Genomic DNA, 11038 nt, shown 5'->3' on the forward strand with positions numbered 1-11038 from the left:
ATTTTCTTCAAAAAATATGAAAAAAAAAAAAAAAAAAGTGGAGTAGAAGATGGAATGAAAAATAATTGAGCTATTCTGTTAAAATAGCTCCAATGTGTGTATAAGAAACTGATGCCACTGTTATTTTTGAATGATGATGTATGTTTTTGTTCTATTTATCTTTTCTTATTGGCTAACTTCTACACTCTTTGTGGTTTTCAACATCAATAAAATCATTTTTATTCGATTTACAGCTCCATATTTATCAAGAGAAAAAAAATCTTCATCTACATTAAACAAATAATATAAGAATTAAAATAACTTATCACTGACGAAAAATGACGATGACACAATATTTCTCATTTTCAAAAATTTCAAATACTTTTTAAAATTTTACACATTCCAAATAAATATAAAACTCGTACAATGCCTGAGATGCAGACTAGTATTTTATTAAACTGTGAAGTTATCATTTTGTCCTTTAAAGATTTGGTCACAATTATTTTTTGAAGTCAATTAATTGTGAAAAAGTGCGAATTTTTGAAAATTTTGGCATTGTTGGAGATACAAATGAAAAATTTGTATCAAGTTTGCAATAAAATGAAAATTTTGTTGTCATGGTTACAATTCCCCTACAAATCTATGCCCCAATTTGGTTTTGTTAAAAATTAGGGGTTGTTTGACCCTCATTTTTCTTCAAAAATGTATTTTCAAATACTGCTATGATGAAATATATGTGGTTAAAAAATAAATAAAAGTTTTGAGTTTACATGTAATGTTATTTTATTAAAAAATGTGTTATTAAAATGAGGTTAAATTACTATTGAAAAATGTATTTTAATAAAAAATTGTGGCTAGGGCTTAATTTTTTAATAAATTTTGAAAAAAATTAATGATATATAATTAAAAAATTGATAAAATTTAAAAAAATTTCGTAAAAGAGGTATTTGAAAATGAGTGGGGAAAATTAAATTTGAAAAATGGGACATATCATGTCTCGTATGAAACTTTCCCATCTATGCATATGTTTCACGACGCTCTGCATCATCCTCTAAACCCTATCTCTATTTCTTCCCAAATGTCTCCAATTATACCAAATTCCTAAGCCCTAGGCCTAGAAAATTACATACAATATAGTTTTGGTGTACATGGATTCCCAGGCGAATAATCTATACGAAACGGCGTCGCAGCCGGGCACAGGCAACGACGCCTACACGTTCCTTGAATTCAAGGAAGGCTTCGATTACCCAGAATTCCAAGAGCTTTCACAGCCCATTCGATCTCCGTCTCTGTGGCCGACACCGTCCGACTCGATTGCTGTCCCTGAGACCAACGATGGCCCGTCGTCATCTGATGCATCGCCCTCGACTAAAACCCGCAGCGGTGGAGTTGGTACGAGTAATAATAATAATATCATTGGCAATAGTAATGCTAGTGGCAGTGGTGGTAATAATAAGGAGGGCGTGGTTGAGGCCTTGGCTGCAGGGATGAGTGGGTTGAATTTCGAAGAGACTGGTGATGATGAGGGGTTTGATTATGGAAAAGGTGATTTTACTGAGCATGCTTGTAGGTACTGTGGGGTCACGAATCCTGCCTGTGTGGTGCGGTGCAATGTCTCTTCCTGCCGGAAATGGTTCTGTAATTCGCGTGGGAATACATCGGGTTCACACATAGTCAATCATCTGGTTAGTGAAATGGAAATAAATGTGCAATTTTTAAAAACGGTGGTGACATAGGTTCAGAAATGCATGTCTGTGTATTNTCATCTGGTTAGTGAAATGGAAATAAATGTGCAATTTTTAAAAACGGTGGTGACATAGGTTCAGAAATGCATGTCTGTGTATTGATTTTGTGGATTAGGTTAATGTGTATGCCACATCAAAAACTGGGTCGATAAGTCAAACGTATATTTTGGAAGGTTTTTCCGGTACTGATCATTTTATATTTATGATTGTTTTCTTCCTTTGTCTGAACGTTTGTTGTTGAACTTTTGTTATATATTACCTTTAAATGGACCGAGTACTTGGAAACGTAATAAAATGGTTAAAGCGGTGAGGAAAGGGAATACTTAGTGGTGGAATTGTGGTAGTTTTCCAGTTTTACTAAATGAGAGATTATGAAATTTAAGTAGTACGGAGCATGGTATGTTGAGGTAGGATCTTATTTGTTGCTTTGAAACTGAATCGATTGGGATTTGGGGCAACAGATGGTTTTGTTACTGTTGAAATAAATGTTGTCTGTATGATGTGATTTTTTGGCTTAAATATATTTCTACCTAGAAACTGACTGATAGTTTGTTCAAGAGTTCTGACATGATAGAAGCACAAAGTGGTGGAACTGTATTGGTTTGAGGAGCTGTTGCTGGATTGTTCCCATTTCAGCAATTGTTACTTGATGATGTATGAACGCTGTGGAAAGTGAATTAACTTTGTCTCAAGGTTCTTTTGATTTGCGTTGTAGAGTTGTTTGGGGGAGAATCTAGCCACATAGGTATGAATTCAGTGAAATTGATGCTATTGTTCCTTCAAATACAAAGGAAACTGTTGAAAATAGACATCACAAATAAACATATGCAGTTGTAAACCGAAATTAAAATAAGTTTTGCTGACTACTCATTTATTCTTTCATATAATGAGGCCATTGTTTTACACTTGGATGCACAGGGCATGTGAAAGGTAGAGCATTTTTGCAAGTATAGTAATCATTCTGTACTTGAATTTCAAATTTTCAAGAGAGTAAAAGTTTGTCTATTAATGGTGGAAAGGAGTAGATTTGTCAAGGGTATGGTACATTTTGCAAGCATCTTGTTTAAAATTGCAAATACATGGATATGATATTCTATTGAATAAAAATTTGAGGGATTATAATATTATGTTTTTATCAACTTATTCTTGATGTTTTCCTTTCAAAAGAAAATCAACATAGCCAAGCTGGTTTGAGTAGTAATACATTTCTGACTGGTCACTGTTGATATGTTCCTTGAGAATTTGCAGATCTTGATAGAATGTTTTCTGATATCATACATGCAAGATTAGGACCATAAGTTTGTTGAGTTCCTCAGATTTTGGCTCACAAATGGGAAGTTATTTGATGATGCATGAAAATCAATATGGCGTACTCATTTTGTGTTTTTGCACGTAAATAATCTTAGTGCATGTTTGGCTGGTGATTATTCTGTAATCACTTTTGGTCATACATACTTTAATTTTGTAGGACTCACAATAACTACCTGCCCGCAACTTACGACCGCTTAAATTATAATTTATCACCAACCAAGCGTACTTTAATTTATCATCCATCTGGAACTGATAAACCCAATTTGATGGTGTGAAAATATTTCTCTGTGTTTATTGTTGCCATTACTTCTTTTGCACGGCATATTTAGTGCTCCCATTGTTTTAACTCGTTTGACTTGAATTTTCTGTGCTATATGTAATGTAGGTGAGATCAAAACATAAGGAAGTATGTCTTCATGAAGATAGTCCCCTGGGAGAAACAATTCTTGAGTGCTACAACTGTGGATGTCGAAATGTTTTCCTTCTTGGTTTCATATCTGCAAAGACAGAAAGTGTGGTTGTCCTGCTTTGTAGGGAACCCTGCCTTAGCAATGAATTGGGACCTTAGTCAGTGGTGCCCGCTTATTGATGATAGGTGCTTCTTGCAGTGGCTAGTAAAGGTTGGAAATTGGTAGTTTTATTTGTTGTTTTCTTATATCTTGTGGCCTTATATTGAACCTCTTAATTGATTGCAAAATGAAGGCCCCATCTGAACAAGAGCANATTTGTTGTTTTCTTATATCTTGTGGCCTTATATTGAACCTCTTAATTGATTGCAAAATGAAGGCCCCATCTGAACAAGAGCAGTTGAGAGCTCGCCAAATTAGTGCACAACAGATAAATAAAATAGAGGAGCTTTGGAAGACAAATCCTGATGCAACCTTGGAAGATCTTGAGAAACCAGGTGTGGATGATGAACCTCAGCCTGTAGCCTTGAAGTATGAAGATGCTTATCAGGTGCCATTAATGAGCTCTCAGTTGATCTGCTGATGTGCATGTTTATCCTGCATGCAATATTGAAATTACATTTCTGTTTCTTGCTGTTGCTATTCATTGATGAATATACCGTATTTCTTTTGCAGTATCAAAATGTTTTTGCACCCCTTATCAAGCTTGAAGCAGACTATGATAAGGTATGACTACATCTAATTCTGTGTTTATGCACCCCCCACCCCCCTAAGAAACCCAAACAAATGGATAATAGAATATATGAGTCCACACGTCAATCAAACTTTTTTCCTACTTTATGTCTGTAATTTATATCTTGAGATTTTGTTCTGTAATAATTACCATAACTACCATTTCTAATGTATGGTTGGTAGAAGTTTCAATTTTAATTTCTGTTGCACAGATGATGAAAGAGTCTCAGAACAAAGATAATATCACACTTCGATGGGACATTGGTCTTAATAAAAAGCGTGTTGCATATTTTGTTTTTCCAAAGGTACTTCATCCTGTTGTTTATACATACATTTTCTTTTAAGATATCTTAATTTTTTAACAGAAAAATGCATGTGCTTGTAGGAAGACAATGAGTTGCATCTTGTCCCTGGTGATGAATTGCGACTGCGTTATTCAGGTGATTCAGCTCATTCTGCATGGCAGTCTGTGGGTCATGTGGTATGGCACCTTCTTTTATTTATCTAATTCTATTTTACAACTCTTTTAGAGACTTTTCTTGTTACGCCTGGGTTATTTCTTGAGTGGCTAAGCTGCCATCCTTTTGGGAGGTATAAGGTTCCCACCTTCATAAGAAAATATGTGGAGGCTAAATCACTTGAAAATATTTATCTTGTTTAATGTGGTCTCATTCTGTCCTATGTCTATAAATTAAATTGAGATTTTCATACTATCAAAAAAATAGTTAACAAATTCCTTTTTTTTTTTTTTTTCCAGATAAAATTGACTGCACAAGAGGAAGTAGCTCTTGAGCTTCGTGCCAGTCAGGTATCTCCACATTTATATATTTTTCATGCACTGGTTGGAACTATCTTGATTTGCATTATTCTATTTGCAGGGTGTTCCTGTTGAGGTGAACCATGGTTTTAGCGTGGACTTTGTTTGGAAGAGCACAAGTTTTGATCGGATGCAAGGGGCGATGAAGACTTTTGCTGTGGATGAAACAAGTGTCAGTGGGTCAGTCGACACAATTTAGTTTCTCTTAGTTGATTACAGTGTGCATTTTCATTTTCTTATAACTGTATCTGCATATTCTAAATATTAAAATATTGAATCTCTACGGAACATTGATTATGCATGTGCTATTACACGCACAGCTATATATTTNACAATAATAATAATTAAGAACAAATACTTAATCATAAACGTTAAATTATTATTCGAAAATCTTAATCATTTCTTCTTTATTATGCCATTAGTCTCGTTCCAAACTTCAACGCCTTGAACATCAAATACCTAAAGGGGGGAAATCATAAAAAATGAGGTAAATCCCAATAAGTGAGCTACATAAATCATAAATCATATTTAAAATTTAGGAATTCTTAACGTACATAAGAAGACACGAGGATTAGAAATTGAACTAAGGTGGCCATAATCGCCGTACATAATCATAACATACATAGGGAGACATGAAAATAAGAACTGTACTTCATTGCTAGAATTCCCATGCGTAGCTCTACTAAATAGGACTCATCTTATCAATAAGCCCCCGTTTTGTCGCCATTCTCTTTCATTTTTTTCCTATTTCTTATTTTCAACCGCACATTTTTTTTTTTTTTAACCATACATATTTTTAAAAAAGTACTATTTTAAACATTAAAATTTGGAAAAAAGGGGGCCAAATGGGGGCTAAATCGAATTCCGTACATTAAAGTATGAAAGATGATTTAATATACAACATATGGCTACACTTCTATAATTTGAAGAGAATCATAGTAAATATGTAGAGGAGAATTTAACTTGTTCAACGGAGTGATTATTTTTGTGTGTGGTTGTGATTTAGCTATGGTATTTATAGGTGCATTTAGGAGTACCAAAAAGAATGTATCACAATTGTGTCCCTATAATTGTGCGCTAAATAAGGTCATGATTATATTAATTATATAATTTAAATCAGTCAATCATAATTAGATATATAGACATGTAATTGTAGTAATCATATAATTTAAAATCAAAATTTTAATTATATATAATTGTACATGCATAGACGCACGCAGTTGTAGTAATAATATATTTGAAATCAATCAACCTTAATTATATATAATTATACATGTATGGACACATTTAATTATAGCCCTTGTTTGAGCCTCATTTTGGGGGAAGAATGCATTTTGAATATAGTAGATTGATGGAGAATGTGTGGTTAAAAATTAAGAAAAAGTTAGGGGTTTGTATGTAATATTATTTTATTTAAAAATGTGTAGTCAAAATGAGATTTTTTCAAAATGAACTTTTAGGAGAACGGGGCTCAAACAAGGGCATTGTAATACTATTTTTGAAATCAACCAACCATAATTATATATAATTATACATATATAGACGTACGTAATTGTAGTAATACTACAATTTAAATCAGTCAATTATAATTATATATAATGATGCATACATAGATGCACATAATTACACACACACACACACACACACACACACACACACACATATGTATATATGTATATGTATATACATATATATATACACACACATATATGTATATATGTATATATGTATATACATATATATACATATATATACATATATGTGTGTGTATATATATATGTATATACATATACATATATACATATGTGTGTGTGTGTGTGTGTGTGTGTGTGTATGTGTATATATATATATATATATACACATATATACATATATATATATGTATGTGTGTGTGTGTGTGTGTGTATGTATCTATATATATATGTAATTTAAATCTATTCGTCATAATTATATATAATTGTGTACATATATAGACACATAATTTAAACCGATAAATATATATATATATATATTCACACATATATGGTAGTTTATTTATTTAGGAAGGAATCTTCCTAACTTATCTTTCACATTTAAAGAATACTTAATTCCATTCATTTTTCCCATATGGGAAATTACACTTGTAGTCCCTTAATTATTGGTCGAATGCAATTTGATTTCCTAACTTTCATCCTCTTACACTAAGGTTCTAGTTTTTCATAATTAACGACTATAAAGGATTTTGGGGTATTATAGTTTAAGATACTTCTCCAAGTACATCTGTAGCCTCTATGCAGGTATAGTTTAGGATATACTTCTCCAAGGTTGTTGAACTTCTCTTTTATTTTATTTTTTTATTTTTTTATTTTTTATATTACCTTGTAGTGTAGATTGAATTTTTTTTAAACCCACCTTTTCTTGAGTTAATTTCTGCTGATGAACTGTTTAATATCCTCTTTTTTGCTTATGGATCACCTTTGGTGGGTTTTTTACTACAATGCTGCATATTATGCAGGTATATTTACCATCATTTGCTGGGCCATGAAGTTGAGATGCAGATGGTTCGCAATGCATTACCTCGACGATTTGGTGCTCCGGGTCTTCCAGAACTCAATGTATCTCAAGTAGGGTTCTAGAATTGCTTGTTTTGTCTTTATAAATGATAGTTAGGATATGTCTTGGATTGTTCACATGACGTGTGGTTTTGGGTTGCTAAACCCTTTGTTCACGTTTAGTTCCTGACAAAAATCAAGGAACGGAGAGTACTGTGAGGTTTTTAGGCAAGGGATAGTTTTAGGACTGGTGAGTTCTAAGAGAAAATAATGTTTATCCTTTGGATGAATAGAATTTAGCAAGTAAATAGAAAATATTGAGACTGAATCAATTATAAAGAGTGCACATATCCCTTTTGTAGCAAGTCCCAAATTTATTTCATTTTTGCTGATCCTAGAGAAGACTTATTTCTCAATTATACATGGCTAGTTGTTATTTTGAGATAGCTTCATATAGAAAATGTCATGCTTATTTTTACGAGTGGTTCTTTTCCAGTTTTACTTCATTTTTTACTCATGCCTCGACCCATCTAATTATCTTAGATTTTCGCGGTAAAAAATGTCCTACAAAAGCCTATAAGTCTTATACAAGGCCCTCCTGGAACGGGGAAAACTGTCACTTCTGCGGCAATTGTGTATCATATGGCGAAACAAGGCCAAGGACAGGTAAAATTGTTTACAGGTTTGCGTTACTCTGTATTTTTTTGGGTTTGCTGATGATTGGTTTCCCATTAAGGTTTTGGTCTGTGCTCCAAGTAACGTGGCTGTTGATCAGCTAGCTGAAAAGATAAGTGCAACTGGTTTGAAGGTAAGAAAATGCTTTTTTTCAAACTAGTCTTCCCAACAATTCTTTGCAGCTTTGGTTTCCTTATAATACCCTCTCTCTCCCTTTTTTTTTTCCCCTTCCAGTCTGTTGTAGTTGTAGCTACATTTGATGGTATAGCTTCAGAGTCTATATTGAAGAACGATAGAATTTCAAGAAACTTAACATGATGGTTAATAAATCGAAATGGTGGATAGTGGGGGAATTCACTCTGTTTTTACGACACTTTGTCGCTCTGTGTTTACAACTGTCATTTACTTTTTCTCGTGATGCATGCAGCAATTTGTTTAATCGATGGTATCACTTTTAACCCTATTCCCCTGTTCCACAACTCTACCAGAATGAAAGAAAATTGAAGATAAAAATATTGAAGCAGTCCTCCTTTTGTTTGATACATGAAATTGTACATCCTTTGACATTTAAATATTTGTATTTCTAAATAGGTTGTCAGACTCTGTGCTAAGTCGAGGGAAGCTGTTAGTTCTCCTGTTGAGCATTTAACTCTCCACTATCAGGTTCTTTTACTCCCTTAGATTTTATATTCTAACCTAAAATTGCTTGTGCGAATTGTTCTTATTCTAAAACTATATTTCATCTCAGGCACATTTCAGTTCTGTATTTTATCACTTCAATATCTTATTATTGTTTATAGGTTCGACATCTTGACACATCCGAAAAAAGTGAACTTCATAAGTTACAACAATTGAAAGATGAACAAGGTTTACCTTTTCATCTCTTTATTTTTTTCTTTTTGGTATGTTTTACTGTCTCTCCAATTTATTAGTCCTGCACTGTGCTTTTAGGTAGTTTCCTGATTAGATTTCTGCTTATGAAGCTGAGAACGACGCTGGCTGCTTAATTTGTTGATCCTGTAACCCTTTCATGTAGTTATTTTATATTGAAGGCGTATGATTACTACCATTATGAGTGATTTTGCTTTCGATATGTACACTTATATTTGAAGATAAGCATTGTGAGAGGAAGGAATAGCATGCTGGTAGCCTCGGAAAGTGTGAAGGTGGTGGGAGGCTAAAAGGAGGAAGGAACACATTAGCAGATGTCATACTCAAGAGTAAACATGGATCTAATAAGTGATTGATTTGTTACTATTGGATGCACCAAAGATTTAAGACCCAATATTGTCATGTTGATGTGATAAATAATATGAGAAGTGGCATTGGTATCATATTTTTGTGTTCATCAAGTGATGATGTCTCCCTTGTTTAAATAATATGAGAATTGGCGTTGGTGTCATATTTTTGTGTTACATCAAGTGATGATGTCTCCCTTATTGAAACATAGCAAGTGTGATGCGAGGCCATGGATTTTGAATCTTTTATGTTATCTTAATTGGACTTTTCGGGAAAGAACAAACAACAATTTGAGGAAGAAATAGTCTAAAGGGTTCAGTCATTTTAAAAGAAATGAACCTTTTAATCGAGATGGAAAGACTAGATCTTTGGCTTTATGCTTACTCCTAGATGCTTGTATGTGGAAACCTAAAATGTGAAGTGAGTACCAAGTACATGGACAGCAACAATCAGCTGCGTCTGTGCAATAATGGATTTTAATTCTTGTTGATTGCATTTTAAACTTGTTTTGTATTAGCCTATAAATTACATTAACGGGCAGAGAAATCAAAATTATCTCTCCATCTATTTGATTCATTAGTCAGGATATACATAATGTAATGTCCACCTGTTGTAAATGTGATGTCATTGAAATCCAAAATATTGCATGGTTGCTTTGATGTTCAAACTCTTCGAAATGGTCAGACTACCCGTGCCGGACACAATACTATATGAGTATGGATATGGGATGTGTGTTGGATCCGTCAAGTTTTAACCGGATACTTCACCATTGTTGTATCAGCAAGATGCATGCTTGGTGGGTGACTTTCCTTTGGAAATTCCCTTTTGTGATTAAACATAAATATGGAATTACGAATAGAGTTGCAGATGCACTGAGACGGACTGCTACTTTATTGGTCACTATCATAGGAAATTGTTGGGTTTGAGTTATTGAAAGAACCGTATGCAGATGATCTTGACTTTAAGGAGATTTGATGCAAGTGTGAATTGTGAATCAACGGTGGATTTTTATATTATGATGGGTATTTGTTCAATGGTGGTAGCTTTGTATTCCTGCTTCATCTCTACATGAAAAATTGATTCGACATCTGCATGATGGAGGTCTAAGTGGACACTTGGGGCGTAACAAGCAATAGCCCGTTTGGAGGCTAAGTATTATTGGCCACAGTTGAAGCGAGATGTTGGAGTTATTGTTAGAAAATGTTATACTTGTCAGGTGTCAAAGGGTTAAGTGCAGAATATCGGGTTGTACATGTCACTTCCTGTCCCTTAGGGCATATGGCAAGATCTTGCTATTGATTTTGTTATGGAATTTCCTCGTACTCAACGGGGTGTAGATTCTATTTTTGTGGTGGTTGATAGGTTCTAAAAAATGGCTCACTTTCTAGTTTGTCAGAAAACTTCAGGAGCATCTTGTGTTGCCAAACTGTTTTTCAGGAAGATTGTTAGATTATATGAAGTTTCCAAGTATATCACATAAGATCGGGATACACATTTTTGTGGCACTTTTGGATTACGCTGTGGAAGTTGTTTGGAATCAATTTGAATCTAAGTAGCACTACTCATCCCCAAACTAAATAACACACTGAGGTCACTAACCGT

General features: G+C 33.8%; 1 pseudogene; it reads left to right on the forward strand.

Annotated features, from left to right (window-relative positions):
- Positions 1–973: 973 nt before the first annotated feature.
- The window catches only part of LOC111395318, a 17623-nt pseudogene continuing 7558 nt past the window's right edge, over positions 974–11038 (forward strand).

The sequence above is a fragment of the Olea europaea genome, chromosome 6, assembly GCF_002742605.1.
Source record: "Olea europaea var. sylvestris chromosome 6, O_europaea_v1, whole genome shotgun sequence".
Lineage (NCBI taxonomy): Eukaryota > Viridiplantae > Streptophyta > Magnoliopsida > Lamiales > Oleaceae > Olea > Olea europaea.